This window comes from Furipterus horrens, unplaced genomic scaffold (assembly GCF_987537825.1).
Source record: "Furipterus horrens unplaced genomic scaffold, mFurHor1.1.pri manual_scaffold_5, whole genome shotgun sequence".
Lineage (NCBI taxonomy): Eukaryota > Metazoa > Chordata > Mammalia > Chiroptera > Furipteridae > Furipterus > Furipterus horrens.
The window spans coordinates 86304407-86324239 of record NW_028327175.1 but is presented as its reverse complement, the minus strand read 5'-3'; the positions used below and the strand labels follow the sequence as shown (position 1 = coordinate 86324239).

The 19833-nt window shown below is 41.1% G+C and overlaps 1 protein-coding gene across 2 annotated transcripts in view; it reads right to left on the bottom strand.

The window, feature by feature from the left end:
- Window positions 1–1745, bottom strand: part of SNCAIP (synuclein alpha interacting protein) — a 142864-nt gene extending 141119 nt beyond the window's left edge. Inside the window, exon 1 of one of the 2 annotated variants that reach the window (XM_090276623.1) lies at window positions 1621–1745. The gene's annotated coding sequence lies outside the window, so the exon portion shown is untranslated. The remainder of the gene's footprint in view (window positions 1–1620) is intronic. The other variant, XM_090276621.1, reaches the window with a different exon arrangement.
- Between the last annotated feature and the right edge of the window lie 18088 nt (window positions 1746–19833).

Genomic DNA, 19833 nt, shown 5'->3' with positions numbered 1-19833 from the left:
ATATTTTATTTCTAACTGAGATATACAAATATTCCTAAGAGAAGCACCATCTTTCTTTCCGATTCTAGACTTGGGAACTCTTACATGTTTGGTTATGACTAATCTTCAGTTAAAATGGCATTCCAGAAAGACTTCTGTGATTGGTACCAAAATGTCACATTTTTTTCGTATAGTTTTAAGGACACCTATAAGGTGTTTCCCTGCACTCTAACCACACTGCATGTAATTTAATACTGAGATGCATCAGAAATACCCAATAGACATCCTCTCCCAGATGTGAGCAAATTAACATACCGCTTTCCTATACCTTGGTCACTTTGCCTTTTAAAATTTCAGTATTTACAAATGAAATACAGATTTCAACCCATTCCCAACTGGGATGTCTGCTCCACAATGAGAGAAATAGGTTTTTGCCTTTCTGCATATTCAGCAAGGAAAGTGGTGCTTGGAAATTACTGTTTAGAGTGACACCTTGGAGAATTGACAGACTCTGCACACATGTAATCCTCATAAACCTCCCCAGACAGCTCTTATTTCACTTTGCGAACTGCACCCTGGCCGGGCTCCACAGCACGTGGTGTGTGGTGAGACTGTCCTGCCGTGGTTCTCCCTTCCTCCCGGCGCTTTGATGGACACTTGTCAGTAACAGCCAAGAGCAGTACGGCCCAGCTAACCAGCAACTGAAAAACGGACGCGGCAGTAAGCTCCTTTAATTAACTTTCCCAAGGAAAGCAACGTCCCACAGGAAAAACCACTTCCCCTCTCCTAGCGGTCCATTGAAAACGAGCAACAATGCTGTTGCCTTTTTGTTTCCTAAAGACTTTCTTCTCTGCAAGCAGTAGCGTGTTCCTTAAAGAATGCTAGTATTTCCTGTGGAAACTGTATGGCTGCCAGTAATGGCTCATAATTTTCCCTCTTTTCTTTTCATAAAAATGAAATAAACAAAACATGTCATTTGACAATAGCCAAAATAGCAGTTCATCTCACTCACCACCTGCAGATGAAAGTCATCACAGAAAGGGCCGAGAGAGAAACGTGCCCCGCTGAAACTGACACAGACCTGCCCCGGACGCAGGACAGCGGCGGCGAAAGGCGGCCAGAGCCCGGCTGGACGGGGCAGACGGGACCCGCGGTTGCTGAAGTGCGGGGGGGCTACCACGGGCGGCAGCAACCCCAGGTGTTCCTCTTCGGCGTCTATTACTATTGTAGGTTCTGTTGTTATTACGATTACTTCACCCTTCGCTATCCCAGCTCTCGAGCCACGGCACTGCCCATCCCTGCCTCCTACACGGTCCGAGGTGGCAGCAAAAATAATGAGCACAGAAAACGGGCAAATGAAAATAACAATCCTTTGGAACCCGAAGCGGGGGCTGTTCTCCCCGTCCCCCCAGGAAAGCAGCAGCCGCCGCCGCCGTTACTATAGAGACCGTCCCCCAAACCCTTTCTGCAGAGTCGCCGCCGCTACCCGAGGAGCCCGGACTCGCGGCACAAAGGGGGCCTGTGGGATGGGGGAGCAGGGGCGACACCCGCCGGAGTCGCCCGCCGCAAACTTGGAAAGGCTTGGCCGCCCGCGCCGCTGCCCCAGCCTCCCTGCGGCGCCCGCCCTGGACCTGGACTCACCGGGGGCGCCCGGCGCGCCGGCGGCTCCCGAGCGCGGACAGACTGACGGACGGCGGTGGCGGGAGCAAGAACAGCCGCAGCAGGAGCGGGCGGTGGGGGCGCTGCCGCGGCCCCGCTACGTCACAATGCGGCCGGCCGCCGGCGCCGCTCCCCGGGCCCCCCGAAGGGCTCGAGCGGGCGGGGGCAGCCCCGGGGCGGCCGGCCTGAGCCGGCGCGGAGGGACACTGAGCGCTCCGCCGGGGATGGGGGCGCGCCTGCCACTGCCCAGGCTGCTGGAGCCGCCGCGCCCTCCAGCTGCCGCGCCCGGCGCCCGCCCCCCAGCCGCCCAGCCCTGCTCCGCCTGACTGACAGCGCCCCTCCCGCCCTCCGCTTGGCGCCCCCAGCCCAGCTCATGGCCCTCCCTTGCAGCTTCCTTACCGGGACCCCCGACCAGCCTGCCAGCGCTTGTCCGCGAACCTGCCTTTTCTTTCTCACCTTCCGCGCGTTTACCTCTGGCGCCTTTGCTTCTCATCTGGGTTTCCCCTCCCCTCCTACTTTTCCCCCCGTCTTCCTCGCTCTCCTCCGCCCCCACCCTCCCCACTTCGTGACCTCTCACCCCCTGGAAATAAAATTGCCCTCACCGTGATCCGTGCGCCAGCCGCTGCCACCTCATTCATCCCCAGACCGTTCCAGGTTCCAGCCGAAACCGGGCAAAGAGACTGGGAAAGGGGGTAGACGGAGCGTGGGCACGGTCCTGGGAAACTGCTGTGCTTAAAAGCTGCTGGCAGAGTATTTTGCGTTGGCAAAGAGTCTTCAGTCCCCAATCCTGCTATCCTTCCCTCCCTCGAACCCACCTCGAGGACTTCGCCAGGGAGTGACTGGCAAGGGGCTTCTGTCCGGAAGATTTTGTGCTCAAGTGTGGGTGGTGGATGGAGAAGACTTTGGTCTGAAATAATGGTTTTTTAATCCAACAACGCTTAAAACACCACCTTATTAACTTTACTTTTGGCGTCTTTCTTAATTAGGGTGGGGAGAGGCGGGGGGTTCTGGAAGAGGCGATGGCAAGCCAGCAGTGATGACTGTCTCTTTCCTTGTTTCCGAAATGAGTATAGGGAGAGTGGAAGCACTTATGGTAACATTGGCTCACGCCCATCTCGCTTTTGCCCTTTGGAAAGCTTTAAATGGTTTTTAAGAAGTCTCTTTCCCAGGAGAGATGACTCGGGGAAGTTCTCTAAGCAAAAACATTAAGGGCGACATCCTTGCTCCAGGATGTGGGTGCTTGTCTGATGCTGCACCAGAGTTGAGTGTGAGGAAGCAAGTTCTGGTCCTTCTGTTAAGGGGAATCCTCCTTCCCTTGCCTTTTCCAGAGGACAAAGTGGCACAACGACTCTGGGACACTCAGCACCATATGGGTTAGTAAAAATGGAATGTGTACCATGTATGAGCCTAGCAATGAAAATATGTTACCGACAAAAAAGGAAGGACCTGGTTATTTAAAACCTGGAGTTCCCTGGATGAGTAGTGTCACATTGCACACAGTGCCTGTGGAGTCCAATGGCTGCTCTGTGGGTATTTCAGGAAAGAGGTAGTTGTACTATTAGGAGGACATGGCTGGTGGGGGGATGGTTCATCCTTGCCCTGGACCTATTTGGACAAGATAATCGTGAGCCAATGTTACCTATAGTCACTGAAATTAGGACTATCTGGAAGGCCAGCAGAAGAATTCACATGATTTTAATTCCATTTCCTATTGAGAAACTGAATTTCTCTCTCTGCTTTTTAACATAAACAGCCAAGAGCATGTTCTGCAGTGTTGTAATTTGTTTATTGTAATTTATTATATATAAGATTTTAAGTACATACATGGAAAGTGGCTTCGCAATTTTAAAAATACACATTATCCTTCAGTAGAAAATATAAAATCAGATGACATCATATAGCACTAAAAATGCTTGAAAATATTGGGTTTAATTTGTTCACATCTGGTTAAAATAAAAATGTCTCTCTCTTTTTTTTTTTTTGCCTAGTATAAACTCTGAGAAAAGCACATCTTGCTTCCATCCAAAAGATATGATAGAATTGGTGTTGCCTCAGCATGTTGTATAGGCAACATACTTTCATCATCATCCTCTTAAATATTTTGACAGCCTGCTATTTAAAAATAAAATTTTAATTTATTGAAGGAGTAACTTATTGAAAAATTATAAATGGGTATCTCCTTCCAACTGCCCTAAACTTCTATGAGCTCTAACAATGAGCCAGGTGTTAACTCAATTTAAATGGTTCAATAAGAAGGGACCCAATTACATTTCATGTACAGAAAATGGGTGGTTCCTGGAAAGAAGGTTCTGTATTGCTAGAGGATAGCATGCCATACAGTTAAAAGAGCAATATCTAAGATGTTTCAGATAGTAACACGTTTTCTAATAGTTCTTTTGTTATGGTTTATTCTGTCTCTAACATGTTTTTGATTACATATTTGTCATTGTTTCTGTAATTATTTTTACACTGTGATTTAAATGCTTATATCCACTCTCCACACAGGTTGGGAGTTTGCTTGTGCTTGGACTGTCTGTTGGTTTACTTCTCCTGTGCATGCTCTTGCCAGATCATAAGCCACCAATAGATATAGCAAAGTGTGGAAGTACTGAAGTACTTGGTTGAAACAGAGCTGCTAGATCTTAGATTGGATGGCAAGAAAGACAGCTTCCCAGAAAAAAACAAACAAACAAACAAACACTGCTCTGTCTAGTCCAGGGTCTTCTTATTACCAATCGGCTCTGATAATATTTTCTAATCAAGCAACTGCCTCTATAGCCTAGTTAGTGACAATGGAATGGTATAGCAGCCACAGCTGCTGGACCATTTACCCACTTTTAGAAAACCCCCACCCATGCCTGCCACAACAGGAAGTGTGCACCTGTTAGACCACTTAGCATATTTCTGCTTCGTGTTCCTTTCTTATCCCCTACTATTCAAATGTGAGTTCCCATCAAGCTGCCAAGGGAGTTCATAGTCCTTATATTTAGATTTCCAAAACTGAGCACATTTTTAAACTCAAGAGTTAGCTACTGAAAATAATTAGTATAGCAGTGCATGTTACTGTATATGATCTGCCACGGAGCTGCCATGTACTCGTTCATCCCATTAATACTATTAAACATCTGCCTCTATCCTTTTACCCACTTTCCATAATATGTCTTTATTGTGCTACAAAAGTTGGATAAACCTGCTATAACACTGCCAGTGATCAGGCAGATTTTTTCCTCCCTATTCTATAAGTGTAGATTTTGTTTAATAAAATATCCCATTCAATATTACAGGCTGAGGTGTTTATTCTCATTGAGGTTCCTTTGATTTCTGATTGGGAATTATATAGTTCAGTTGGGCCAGACTATTCTTTTATTCTAGAGTTGTATGTTTCCTTTGCTTGCACAAATATGTGTAAGTAATTATAAGATATTTATATTAAGAATCAGATCACACTTCTTATGTAAATGTGATTGTATCAGTCAGGGTAGGTTAGGTTATGTTTGTGGTAGTAAAGTAACAACAACAACCCCAAACTTCCATAGATTAATAAAAATGTCTTGCTCTTACTGTATAACAATTCCAGGTCACCTGCAGTTCTGCTTCATGTCTTTTTCACTTTAACATACCAGTCTAATGGGGCAGCCACTAACAGCAATATTGTTGGACACTCTAGTGAGAGATAGGGAGCTCTGGAGGGTCTTATACCAGGAATTAAATATTCCAGCTCAGTAGTTATACATGTCACTTCTGGTTTCCACTCATTAGCCAGAACTAGTCATGTGGTTCCACCAATCAAAAGAGGACAAGGAAGTACATCCTACAACATAGCCAGAATATTTCATAAATAATATGCTGAGGAAGTATGATATTATTATACATTATTGTAGGTCTTATGAAACAGAGAACATTTGAAGTATTTTACATAAAAGCCATAAAGTATAGAAAGAGGTGCTAAACAGAAGTATAAATTCTGTAGCAGTTTTACATTCTGAAATAAACACAAAAACAAGAATTTAAAAATGTGACTGACAAAGAATGATGAGAAACCCATTTTTGAACATTTTTGAGTTTCACAGAGAAAGAAACGATTATAGAAATATGTGGTTTTATCCAGTTTTCCACCTGGCTAAGGACATGCTCAGGTGTTCTCTCCACCTCCTTTTCTACGCACATTCCTCTCTGATCTTCGATTTCTTCTTTCAACTCTGCCTATCTTGGTGAAGCTATGTGTCTCGGTGTGCCTGAGCTGGAATTGAGCATTCCTCACCTGCACTGTTTTCTATGGCCATCACTTTCCAATGATTTTTTTCCCTTCAATATTTGTTCTTCCCTCTCCTGCTGGGGCAAATTTAGCCTTTTGCTTCATCTTAGCACTTTTCATAAAATTAGAATTGCGGAAGGAGAGTCCAGCAGCTTTCATAACAGATTTGGTATAGAAGACATTTTATGGATTGTTATTCAGATTCACTGAGATTATCCTGGGATTCCAATTAATGTTATTCTGCACTTTACCTATTCTTACCTATTATTGGAAGTTCTGTTTTTGTATTTTTTTTTTTTTATAATGGAAACAATTAGGCCATGTGCAAAAATACAATCAGGTGACTAAATGTATTGCCTTGTGTTCTGAAGCAGCCTGGGGCAAAAATACAAAGAAACTATCTACAAGGGGCTAAGGGATTTTGGTAAATTGACTGATTTGGGGCTGTGATCTTTTCCCCTGTGTTCCTCTTCCACAATGAGTTGCCAGCAGATAGCACAGTGCATCTGGGAAGCTGCCGGAATACCTAGAGGAACTTTGGATCAAATTATTCAAGCTGGCAATATGTAAGTTTCATAACTGATTTAACTACACTTAACTTAAACCTAATAGCCGAAGTTTTGCAGATTAGCACTTAATTCCACCTATGGTTAACTTAGGCTCACTCTTCACCTTGGCCCCGAGACAACTGTCTTACGCTTCATCCACAAACCTTCAGTTTTGATTTAAAAATGATATTTCTGTAGCAAACTGAGCCTAGTGGATTGGTCTCTTTTTCCATCAATTCCACCTACATTGTCTTTAAATATGTCATCTTTTTTGGTTTTCCTGGAAAATTTTTTTTTTTTTTTTTTTTTAATGGAAAGCCTTTTCCCTCCCAGGGTAGCTTGTTGCCTTCCAATTTATTGACATTTGAATTGACTCTCCTTGGGTCATATTACATCTCCCTTTCTGTCCAATGACACCTCCAAACTGAATCATGCCATTAACCATGATGAAATCTGCCTGAGCCCTGTGCTCCCAGAAATCAGGGATGGTTGAGAAATGTTCCCACCTTTCTGTGTTCTGGGAAATGGCTTAGAGCAAAGACGCACCTCCCCATATTACCTTGCTAAAACTCATGGTCCAGTCTTTCTCATGACTTCATAAGATCCACAGATGACTGTGTTGTTTACCTATGTCAAGGCCAAACAGATTTTTCCCCTTTTTGCATGAACATGCTGACAAGAGCAGATACAGACCCTCCAACTTTCCATTCTTTGTCTCGTGAATGAATAGCTGAGATTAGAACTGTTTGTCCCTCTGAAACTTTCGAGACACAGAGAAAAACATTTCCTGTTCAGCTAACTGACCTAGACTTCCGCTGATTGCAAAACAATCTCAACTGTAAGTCACCCCACCTGTAACTTGTCTAGTCCTCCCCATAAAAGTCTAATGCAAAATCACACTGTAGAAACACTGTGGTAGTTAGATTGAGGGTGCTCTTCTCAGTGAGAGAGCCTGAGTCAAATCATTCTTACTTATCTGGTTTTTGTCTTTGTTATACTTCACCCTTTGAATGCCAGTCCCTCTCTCTCTCTTTATCTCTCTCTCTCTCCCCTTCCTTCTCCCTCTCCCTCTCTCCCTTCTTAATTAATAGCTATCCTAGTCACTAATGTGAATTGATGTCATGCATCTGTTATTTAACCAGAAAATAGTTATTTCCAAGCAAATTTTACATCTAATGTTTTTGTTGTAAGGGAAATATCTAATACTATACAACAATAATTGAGCAGTGTTTAAAATCCTTCAAATTGTAGAGCTTTATTATTCAAATTTTTCTTCTTGTTTTTTTTTTTTTTTTTCTATTAGTGAAATGAATAGCCCTCCTACATCAGAGTATTCAACTTAGGGATAAATGAAAATGCTATACAATTGCCAAATGGTCGGCATATGTGCTTTCGTAACATGACGTGTATATAATAGCTTAGTTATTAAATACTCAACCAGATTCTCTATGCTATACCATGGGATTAATATATATTTTCCAAGCTTTCAAGTTAGTAATTTGCCTTCTGGGTTGCACTATTTTCCAACTTGGGACAATAGGATAGATAAGTAATTTCTAAGATGGAGGCACAGGATGGGTTCTTTCAACATTGGTATATCCTACAGCATAAAGACTCTTGGGAGAGAAAAAGAGGGGGAGAGAAAGTGAGACCCTCTTAGGAAGGAGCCCTGTACTTTCTCTCCCAGAATGATTCCCAATTTGCATAATATTAAAGATTATCTGGGGCAGTCTGACTCTGTTGGAAAATTGACTTGCTTCTTTCCATTTGTAAGAAAGAGAGGGGCAGGGGTAGGGGGTGGGGAGACAGACGGAATTCATTTAAGATTGGAAAACTATGGCTGGGTGGTCTTGTGAAACTCATATTCTGTAAGCATGGAGTATTCGTAGACAAGGACACATTGAGACATTAGACATTTTACATGTGTGCATAAACACAGATTAAATCTCTAAATGGCTGTTTTGGTAGATGAAATGAATTTGGTTAGGCTGTTTTAAAAAGGAATGCAGGTCAGGTGAGTGTGGTTAAATGACTTGAAGAGGAATGCACGTCAACTTCTAGACACCATGCCATATTTGCCTGGGTCTGCCATAGTTGTAGAATATGAGACTTATGAAAATGCATTCCATTGATTACTTATCATTGATTATTATACTGTATATTTAATTGCATCTGGTCCTATAGGCAACTACAAAATCTCCCTCCTTCATCTTGATAATGATTTTACTGTAGCATATAATCTGTGCTTTGAATATTACCATGATATATATCCACATGGACTCAGAGTTCTGTTGTCTTTACAAGTAATTCACCTTATTCTACCTTAAGACCAAAAACATGCATTCGAGATGATTGGATGCCCGTGGCTATGAAATGATATAAAGGAATTTAGAACCATGGGGATTAAAGCTATAATGGACTAGTATCTGGCTTTATCTTTAAGCAGCTTCTAGTGGGTTAACTGTTTCCCCTTGGATAAGCCATGCAAAGACATTAGAATTGGTTACCTCTAAGTAGCAGAAGAAAGCTGTCAGTGAATGGAATGCATAAGTAATTATAATTACCACTGTTCCAAACCAGAATAAATCCTATTCCCAAACAGCTTTGGGGAAGAAAAACTAACTCCAAAAGTTAAGTAAGGTTTTCTGTCTTCTTAGATATGACTGTCTTGTGAATTTTACTTACTTTCCCAAATCTATAGTTCCCAGTTTTCAACTCCTTGACCTGGGAACACATGGTTCTTTTGAGAAGACAACAAGGAAAGAAAAGCTAAATAGATATTGAACTGGATGAGCAAAGCTTGTGGCTGACAAAAAAAACATTTCTTATAAGCCATGGGAAATGTTTTAAAAATGGATTGTGGGGAGAATAGAGAAAATATTAATTGTTGATAGACTAAATGCTTTTAAATTCAAAGTCAAAGGTTGCCCTGGAGTATAGAGGTTGAGGTCACCAATCTGGGAGTCAGAATCCCTGGGTTCAAACCCCAGGTTCATGTCTTACCATCTTCAAAGTTGTTTAATGTGCCCTAGCCTCAGTTTCCATATTTATAAAATGACATATTAATAGTACCTGCTTCAGAGAACTGCTATGACAATTAAATAAGCTAATGTTCTAAGAGGATTTAAAATAGAACACATTAAGAATATCAATAAGTATTTGCTAAATAAAAGAACTCCAGAAAGCTGATGGCCATTGGCAATGTGGACCCTGGAGATGAGTTTTGAGTGTTGCCTTGCTGGCTGTAAATATCTCTGTTTCTCTACTTGCATCATGGCATTAATTAGCCCTAAAATTCTTTGCTCCTTAAACCACAATAATAGTGCATCTTGGATTCCCATGTGGTATGTGTATAACTATACACAACCCTACTTTTATGATAATCACTTGGATTATGTAAAATGTTATTTGGAAAACCTTTCAGTTTATACTTAAATATTATGATTGGTTCTCTGTCAAGTTAAAGATTTTTAAAGATTTTGATCCTCTAATTTGATATTTAACTCTGGTTTGCAGACAGCATTTTACTTTCTTCCCAGACCTCCGATAGTGACTTAATTAACAATTCAGGAATAGATAAAATATTTTTTAAGTGAAACATCTTTAGTGAGACAAGTAGCATCAGCATTTTAACTCTAGAACTGTCAATATGATTTTGATGTGCTTATACCATTAATCTGATATAGATGGAAAAACACAATTCTTGGAAAAATAGAAAGTACTTGGTGGTGCATTTACTCAACAAAATTTTTGAGCACCCGCTGCACACTGAGTACTGTGCTAACTGCTTAGGATATTTGGGGTGGACAGAACAGACACATCAGACTGCCCTTATCAATAATGAATAAACAAGTATATTTTAGTGTTGGAAAGAGCTATGATGTTGATAAACAGATTGCTGTGGAAACATTACAGAGAGAAGGTCTAATATAACATTGGGTGGTCAGGGAAGGCCTTTGAGGTTTGAAGAAGGAGAAGCCAACCATGTGAACAGTAAAAGGAGAAGAGTTACAGGCAAAAGACCCAGCTTGGGCTGCTGACAATCCATTCACCTACCTCTCAGAAACCAAGTGTTCAGAGTACAGTAGTCCTTCGCTCTATCACGGTTCACTTATCGCGGCTTCACTGTATCACGGGATTTAAAAAAATATTATATTTAATTATTTGTCACAAATTTTTTACTATGTCGCAGGATTTTGCGGTACTGTATACATATGTTGTTAAAGTTACATAGGTTTAAGAGTGTAGAATAAATGTAAGTTTCCTACTTCGCAGGGGCCTCTGGAACATAATACCAACGATAAGTGAGGGAATACTGTAGTTCTCAAATAACTAGGTGATTTAAGGAGAGTCATATGTAATCTACCTCTTGGACTGGTACCACATACATACAAAACAGTCATCAGCAACACCATTGACCACACATTAGGGAAACATGAGTGGAAATGTTGATGTATTAAGTGCTTGCAAAGCATCTGTAAGAACAATATCACTGCATATTGCTTACCCCTAAAAAGCAAGTCTTCAGAGAAACTTAAAGCCTCTACAGCATCCTTCCTAATGTGAGGATCAAGCAATGCTATTAGAAATGTGTAGCCAATGTGGAAAGGAGATTAATTGTTCCAAAATCTTGGAGAATTGAGATCAGAACACAAAATACATTGAAGAGAAATAAGGTAGCAGAAAATCATGAAGGTGATGAAAAAGTCTATGAGAGTCATAAACTATCAGGCAGACAGATTCAAAAAAATTTGCTCTTTAATATGAAATTTAACCTAAGAATTCTGACCTAGAAATATGGAAAACTTCTCTTTAGCTCTAAATTTCCACATTGTTCTAAAATTTGTCATGACATTGGCAATGGCCTTTAGCAGCTAGATTGACTAGGGAAAAAGAACATGGAATCTTGGTACAGACTTGAGGAAACAGGAATTTTTGAAAAAAAATTTCTACTATTCATGGCATCCTGAACTACTCAAAACTACTTAGTATTGTACAAAAGCATAACAAGTCCATAACCAATCATTTAAGTGTAGCCTACAGGGTCCCTCTAGGGCTTCACTGGTTCAATATAAGAACCACTAGCCAGAGCTAGTTATTGAGCACTTGAACTGTGGCTGGTACAAACTGAGATGTGCTTTAAGCATAATAGACACACCAGATTTCAAAGTCTGAGTACAGAAGAAAGAGTGTAAAGTATCTCATTAATAACTGTATAACTTTGGATATACTAGATTAAATAAAATATTGATAATTAATTTCACCTGCAATTCCTTTTTCATCTAGTTACTCCAAAATTTAAAATCACATATTTCACTTACATTAGATTTCTATTGGAAAACACTGTTCTAGGAAATGTGAAAAATCACCTTCCTCATACGTGTCCCCTAAACATCCATTCTAAACCATTCTGTCAAAATGAACAGCAGTAATGTCAAGAAAAACAGGTGGCTAACCAGCCAGGTTTAGGAGGGAGATAACAGCTGGATGTGATAGTTACATAGTACTGGAAAAATTGATGCTTAGTAGAAGACTCATCAAAACGTGTTGTAAGGAAACTGTTGATGTGCTCTGTAGATGTTCCTAAAAAAGGAAACTGGAAGAATGAATGAATGAATGAATGAATGCCTCACTACTTTATCCTGTGCCCAGTGACTGAGGGGCTACAAAATATATTGTCCTTCAAATTGTTGGTGTTTTTTAAAGCTGGAGAGTACTTAACGATTCTTCAAACCTATACCCAACTTCCCTCTCCCTCCGTCCCTCCAAAACAACAACAAAACAAGCAGAAAATAAAGCCTTTACAATCCGGGGTTAAATCATCTAGTGTGTATTCTGCAAACTTTATGACAATAGCCCCACTTCATGTAGACTATGCAACAGATGTTGATGATGCTTAGCATGAGCAGAGGACAGACAAAACACTATTGTATCTTCATACTTGGCTAGAGGAAAACTCTTTTTCCCTTGAAAAGATCTATGTAAATGTATATGCCCTTAGCAAACTAGTTAATAATATGTCAGGCTTCAAAGTGACCAGACTGCACACTTACTGTTTTACTAATCCTCTGGCTTCCCCTGTTTTTAAATGATTACAGAAAAGTCCATTTTGGAATAGTTTGCCCTTGGCTTTAACACTTGGCAGAGGACTTCACTGTCCTCTGTTCCTCCTTGTGTTAGTTCTAAAGCTGTTTGTCATCTCTCGTATCCGGAACACCTGCTTTTTTTAAAGGACTGCTGGCTCAGGGGAAAGAACATAACTTATTTTTATGGAATAACTCGCCAGCTCAAGACTTTTAAAAACCCTGTCTGAAATGGTGCATTTTCTTTCTCCTTAATCAAATAAGGTATTTTAAAAATCAGAATTTTTTATTGTACCAGTTTCCTTTTGAGATAAATCATTGGAAAGCAAGTGGCAGAACAGTTGGGCAAACCAGAGAAAGAGCCTTTGGCTCATAACAGGGTACACAATGAAAGAAAAACACAGGCAGTCATGTCTTCCAACCCAGTGAGAGATTTTTAAAAGAACTTAGAGAAACCTAAGGAGGAAAAACGTTTAAGCATTTAGGAAGACCAAGATGAGAGAGGCTCTGTTACTTCTTTATATAAATAGTAACGCATTTAAATCCCATGTTTAATGTATACTTGTTGTCTTTGCCTACTTAGCAGACCTCTCTTCTTGTAACAGCTATTCTCTTTATCTTCTGGAAACTCCCTGTTCCCCAGTTGATACTTTAGTTTATCCTTTGATCTGTCTCTTTTGCCAATGGGTTAGGCACATGACCAAGACTAGCTAATCAGAGTCTCTCATCCTCGTGGCCATAGTAATTGCACAGTGATGGGGTGATTGGTTGGAGCTATTGAAATAGAGGTATTCTTTCTTGTTCACTTAGGGTTATTGGGTTATTGTTCTCTCTGAGAGTAATAGGAGGCTAGGGCAGCTGTGGCTGCCATCTTTTCTACCCTGAGGGGACAGCCTGACTGAGAAGAAGCCAAAATAGAGACAAGCAATGCTGAGAGAGATGACACAAAGAAAATCTTGATGGAAATATTTAAACCCCTGAATTTCTTAGTTACATGATCACAAAATTTCCACTCAGCTTCCCTTTTTAGCGTAAGCTAGTTTGAGCTGGGTTTCTGTCGATTGTAGTCAAAAGATTCATAACTAATAATGTTGAAGTGCAAATGAAAACTGGAAAAAAGAGAAAGGAAGGAAAAAGAAAAAGTAGCAAGGACCTCCCAGAATGGGAGAAGAAAAGAAGAAAACTGGAAACGATTAGATAATTCTCTTTTTTTCTCAGATGTGTTAGCAGAAATTATACACCACTGCACATAAATGCACACATGGAAATTCTAAAGAATATCAATTTAAACTTACCCACTAGAATTGGACACCAACTAAAAAATTGCAATAAAATTAACTGTTCCTGGCACAGGAGGTAGTCCGCAGGCAAAAGTGCAAATTTAAACTATACCCCTTAGCTTTTTCCATATTGTTTTTTCTATTTCCCTCTTTTTTAAGTAAAAAAATATTGACTATTTTACAAAATTAATAAACTAATACATTCATTTAAAATATATAAGTAATAAAGAAGTCAATTCATTAAAAAAATAAAAATCCAAATCTTACTTTTCAAGCCTCTTTTTCATTATGTCTTTGAGTGTACTCTTTCTGATCCTTTCCCTTGCATATATAAAAAATATTTTTTTCTTTTAATAAAACCTGGAACCAATATAATTCTTTTTTTAACAATTAAAATCACTTATGGTCATTTCTTTATGAAAAAATATATAGGTCCACCTCGTTTTACTTAGTGGCAGACTAATATTTCAGTGTAGTAAAGAACATTTAATCTGTCTCTGGTTTTTTGTTTGCTTTTGCTATTAAATCCAATGATATAACAAACAACCTTCAATATATTCTTAGCCTTCTTAAAATGATGATGACACTTATTATTGTTGCCACAGTTTCCTAATCACAAACTATGAACTAGTGATCAGGATGAAGGCCAATTAAAATCTTAATCTTGCACACATCCTTATGTATATCAACACTGGGTATGATAAAATAGGCAGCAGTAAAGTGCTATTTGAAGTGCGGCATGAGAAGAAACAGCAACATAAATTATCTGACCCAGGATGGACGAGGTCTACATGCCAATCGCGCATCACAATTACTTTCTCTTGTGTTGGTGTCTAACGTGCAAATCGTGCTCCAGGCTCACAGGTCTTGGCAGATGACTGACCTCTTAACCTACATCTCTTGCCATTTTTATTGTCAACTTCTGTCAATTACCACATAAGATAGTTAGTAAAACAGTTCTTCACCTTCAGGCAGATGTCTGCTGTCCATTTGTCTAGATCAAGAGGCTTACAAGCACCTCTAATTCTAACTCGGTGGGGGCACTGGAGTCCTGGAAGGATTGACAATAGGACTGCTCCTCTTTAATCAGCCCAGTGGACAGGATTCATTTATTTTACCTTCCGCTTTGAATTCCTTTCCAAGAAAATTTGTAGAGTTTAAAAAGAAATTTAGCTCTTCTTTTTGCTCTGGCATCGTTATTAAACCTGCGGATAGTATCAGCCCATTTTGGGGTGTGCGGGTGGGTTATCATGCTTCAGGTTACTGAAGCCTGACCCAATGACCTGTAATATTTTCCTCGACCTTCTCCCTATAAGAAAACTTGAAAAAACAATCCTTTCCTGTGGTGGTTTATCACCTGGATTAATTTTCTTCCCACTGGCATTTTTATGTCTGAAAGCAGGGAGATAAAAACATGCTGACTGAAGCTCAGCCCTGTTCTCAGATAACTTCAGCTCCGCAGGATGTGCAGGTGCCTGGCCTGGGACCCCAGGAGGCAGCAGGGTCAACTTTCACTTGTTTTATTGTTTTCTTCAGCTCTATTCAAAAAGTAACAAAATAACACAAGCTGATTTTGTAATAAAATCTCCAATTGTAGCAGATATTTGCTCAAAACACACTGGCCAATAAAAACAGCAAGCCTTGCTTTTTTGCTAACAAGGAAGAGGAACTCCTGATGGCAGATTCCAGTTCAACATTGAAATGCAGAAGAGCATCTGAACCCAGGGTAAGGAGACTTCTGGGACTTCTTTTGTTTTACTTTGTTTGACAGTCATCTATGATTCATAAATGGTGCCATCATAGCAGGGTTCCTTCCTTAATCATGGCTGGTACTTGACTGTATAATTATGGGGTAGGTCAAGTTCATGTTCTGTACCAACCAACTCAAATGCCCTCTCTCTGTCTCTCACAATAAGCCCAAACTTCCCTCACCTTGGCCAGGGCTACGTAGGGCCGCCATGCTTTGTTCTTCAATCTGGGCTGTCCCACCCAGATTGAAGACTTTTCTGTCTCCACCGAACACTTGTCTCCATATTTGTCTTGTGTCCCACTCCCACTGAGCCCCAATAGGATCTGGAGTGAAGCTGATAAAATTATACACGTAGAGTCACTAGTGAGTACATCTCAGGTAATACATGCAGTTAAGATCCTCCTGAATCTGATTAGGATCCTCTTCGTGCAAATGGAATGAATATTGCTGTGGGGCTTTAAGGCACTTTCTTATGGGAGGTATTCAGTGACAGAGTTGCTTTTAAAATCTTCTCAAAGCACATAACGAGGCAGCTCCCTACCACACCAACTTAGCCTGGCCGCCTGCTCTCTGCAGTTTTGACAGGGAAATTCAAGGAGTATCCCAACAGAGCAGCATTGTAACTTCTCAGCCCTTGGGTCTCCTCCCGACTCCAGAGGAGGAGGGCCATGCCAGGGAGTATTCATCAACATAAGGCAGGCCCTTGACATTCCACGAGACAGGTAGTGAAAGGTCTTGTTTGAAATGTATGGCTTTCACTGAATACGTTTCTCACACTTATGTTTCAACTCCTCCATTGCTACCCTGTCTCTTAGAGGGCACTTGAGTGACGAGATATGCTATCTGCCTCTACCTAATCTCATTTAAATGCCAACCATCTTATGTTTAACAAAGGAGCTCAAAAGAAACACTTGTCAGGTCCAATTGGGATGAAGAAGTAGGCATTGTTCTAACTGAATAAAACATTCAATTATTTCTTTTGTCTCTAGTCTTTTCAATGAAGTTCCTTTTTTTTCCCCTGATATCTTCAAATTCACTGCTTCATATGATGATTTTTTAAATAGTCCAGATTCTATGCAGTATTTAAATTTTGTTCCAAAGAACTGAAAATGTAATATGGGACATAAATAATTTTTGATTAAGATCATAGTGAAGAGAAGTTAATCTGAAGGGAAAGTCAGGGAAATTAATCTAAATTTCTTAAGATGGTGATCTATTTTTCTTTAGTTCTTAAATATAAATAAAAATTCATCCCTGGCTGCTGTGGTTCAGTTGTTTGGAGCATCATCCCATACCAACAGGTTGAGGGTTCAATTCCTGGTCAGAGCACATGTCTGAATTGTGGGTTCCATCCCTGATCCAGATGCTTACAGGAGGCAACCAATCAATGTTTCTCTCTCACATTGATGTTCCTCTTTCTCCCTTCCTCTCTCCCTAAAAGCAATGAGAAGAAAAAAAAAATGTCCTTGAGTGAGGATAAAAAAATTTATTTCAGGCGGAGGAGTGAGGGAAGGCTGTGCTTTCAAGCTCCCGAGACCTGTCTGCAGTTTGGGCTAATTGCAGACAGAACATCTCAGTGAGCAGCTGGACACTGGCAGGAGTTGAGCCTTGGCACTGCTGGATTAGAGAAAAACCATCTGGGAACAACCTGTTTAGTGAGGGTAGCGGAGGAAAAGGGGACGAAAAGGGATTCCTGACTGGGGCGGCTGCCCGAGCTGCGGCTGGAAGTACACAAAGGCTTTTTGGCGACCACAGGCTGCCCCGGAGAGGAGTCGGGAGGAGAGTGGATCTCTGCCCGCTGGCAGAGACGGGACTCGACCAAGTGGCATTGGTGCTGAAGGACAGGAGACGGCGTGCTGCCGGGCAAGTGAGAACATAATTCTCCTTTATATTTTTCCCTAGTGGACGGTGGAGAGGGGAGGAAAGTTTGGGGGTGGTAGGCCATTCTTGAGGAGCGCAGGTGTGGAGGCGCGCTCATCCACTCCCCTACCCTACCCTTGGGTCCCGGGGGTGCGCATAGGGAAGTGCTCTCACTCACTGGCCCAGGTGTGTGGGGCCGTGAGTCCAGGCGTCCCTCGGACACTCCCCAACGGACATAAGATCAGTGCCCCAACGGGCACAGGGAGGGCCCACTGAACAGGCAGAGAACCGTGCACAGACACCCCTAGCCAGCTCCAGTGGGCGCAGGGCCCCAGGCCGGAAGCAGACCACTAGCTCAGGCTCTGTTTGGGCCCACCCACACAGGTGAGGGAAGGCGGGCGGCTGCAGCACGGGAACAGCGGGAGGCAGCGACTCACAGATGCTCACTTCCACTGAGCACAAGTGTATGGGGCCCCGCCCTAAGAGGCGAGAGACCAACTCCCGGAGTTCGGCTCAGTGGGACTAAGGGCACGGGCACGCGAGCTCGAAAACACCTCAGCCCGGGGACAATTGGCACCAATCGCGGGGCAAGCTATCAGGCCGCCTGCGTATGCAGGGACGCATGCAGGGGCACACCTCAGCTGGCTCCAGCGGGCAGCAAGGGAGTGCGCCATGCCGGCAACCGTGGGCACACACCATTGCTGCAAGAAACAAGAACCTCTGAACCGCCACGCTAGACCAGCTGCGGACGCAGAAAAAGAAAATGACACACCAAGGCTGAACTGAGTAAAAACATCCTTTTTTTCTTTTTAATTTTTTCTCTCTTTCTTCTTTCTTTCTTTCTTCTTTCTTCTTTCTTTTTTTATTCTTTTCTTTCTTCCTTTTTCTTGTTGTTTTTTTTCCCTTCCAAAAAGAAAAACAAACTATATCTCTAATGTGTTGCATATAACCTCTCCTTCTCATCCTTTCTCTTCAATCGTTGTTTATTTGTTTGTGTGTCTAGTTTAGCCCCCCTATCACTCTAAATAATAGAATATAATTACTATATAAACCCAATACAATACAATCCCACTTTCTTACTATATTATGCATTTTTCCATCCTTTTCTTCTATTTTTATTAACATACAATGTAAATATTACCTACTGGCTTGCATAGTCTCAAATATTATTAATCTATCACCCCCTCTATCAAAAATTATATTTTTCCTCCCTAAAAACAACTCTTATCTATTCTTCTTATAGTATAAAAGCTCTAATCTCTTTACATTTATATTAATACAGGCTTGTTGGCTGACGATAGCGGGATAGAGGGTGGGGGATATTTTTTGAGGGTGTAAGTCTCCTGCCTGGGCTCTGTGTTTATGTTTTTAACAGCATCTCCACAAAAGAACTCAAGACAAAGTGGATAAAGTGACTCTTAATCAACTAGCCAGAAGGAAGATCCTACCAAAGAACATCTGAAATGTAACCAGACAGCATAAACAAACAACATAAAGGGTAACTCAAGAACATCAGGCTCAGGATATCAAAGAGACTGCACCACTGAAACCCCCAAATCTCCCATAAAGAATCTCACACCACAAAGGAGGGAAGTCAAAGCAGACCATCCCCCCAAAAAACAAATAAATAAAAACAAACAAAAGGAATCCAACATGGTAAGATGCAAAAATAACCCCTCAATGAAAAGAAAAGAGGAATCCTCAGAAAGAGAGATAGATGAAATAGACATAACCCAATGTCAGACATGGAATTCAAAACAATGGTGGTAAAGAAGCTCAATATACTCGACATCCTTAAAAACAACTATGACAACCTCCAAGGAAGTTACCAGCAGCTCCAAGAAAATTACAGGGAACTTGCAGAGAACTACACCAGCATAAAAAAAGACATAGAAACTGTTAACAAGAACCAGGAAGAATTGAAGAATTCAATCTCTGAACTGAAAAACACAGTAGAATCAGTCAAAAACAGACTAAACGAAGCAGAGGATTGGATTAGTGAGTTAGAAGATAATGTAGAGAAAAACTCCCAGACAATACAGCAAAATGAAAAAAGATTGAAAAAAATATGAACAACATATAAGGGAATTACAGGATAGCATGAGAAGAAATAATATCAGGATCATCGGAATAAGCGAGGGAGAAGAAAAGGAACATGGAATTGAAAAACTGATAGGAGAAATAGTGACAGAAAATTTTCCGAACCTGATGAGAGAAAAAGTTATACAAGTTCAGGAAGCACAGAGAGTTACAATGAAGAGGAACCCCCAAAAACCCACTCCAAGGCACATCATAGTTAAGATGGCAACATTCCAAGACAAAGAGAGAATCCTAAAAGCAGCAAGAGAAAAACAGCAAATAACATACAAGGGAGCTCCGATAAGGCTATCAACTGATTTCTCAACAGAAACATTACAAG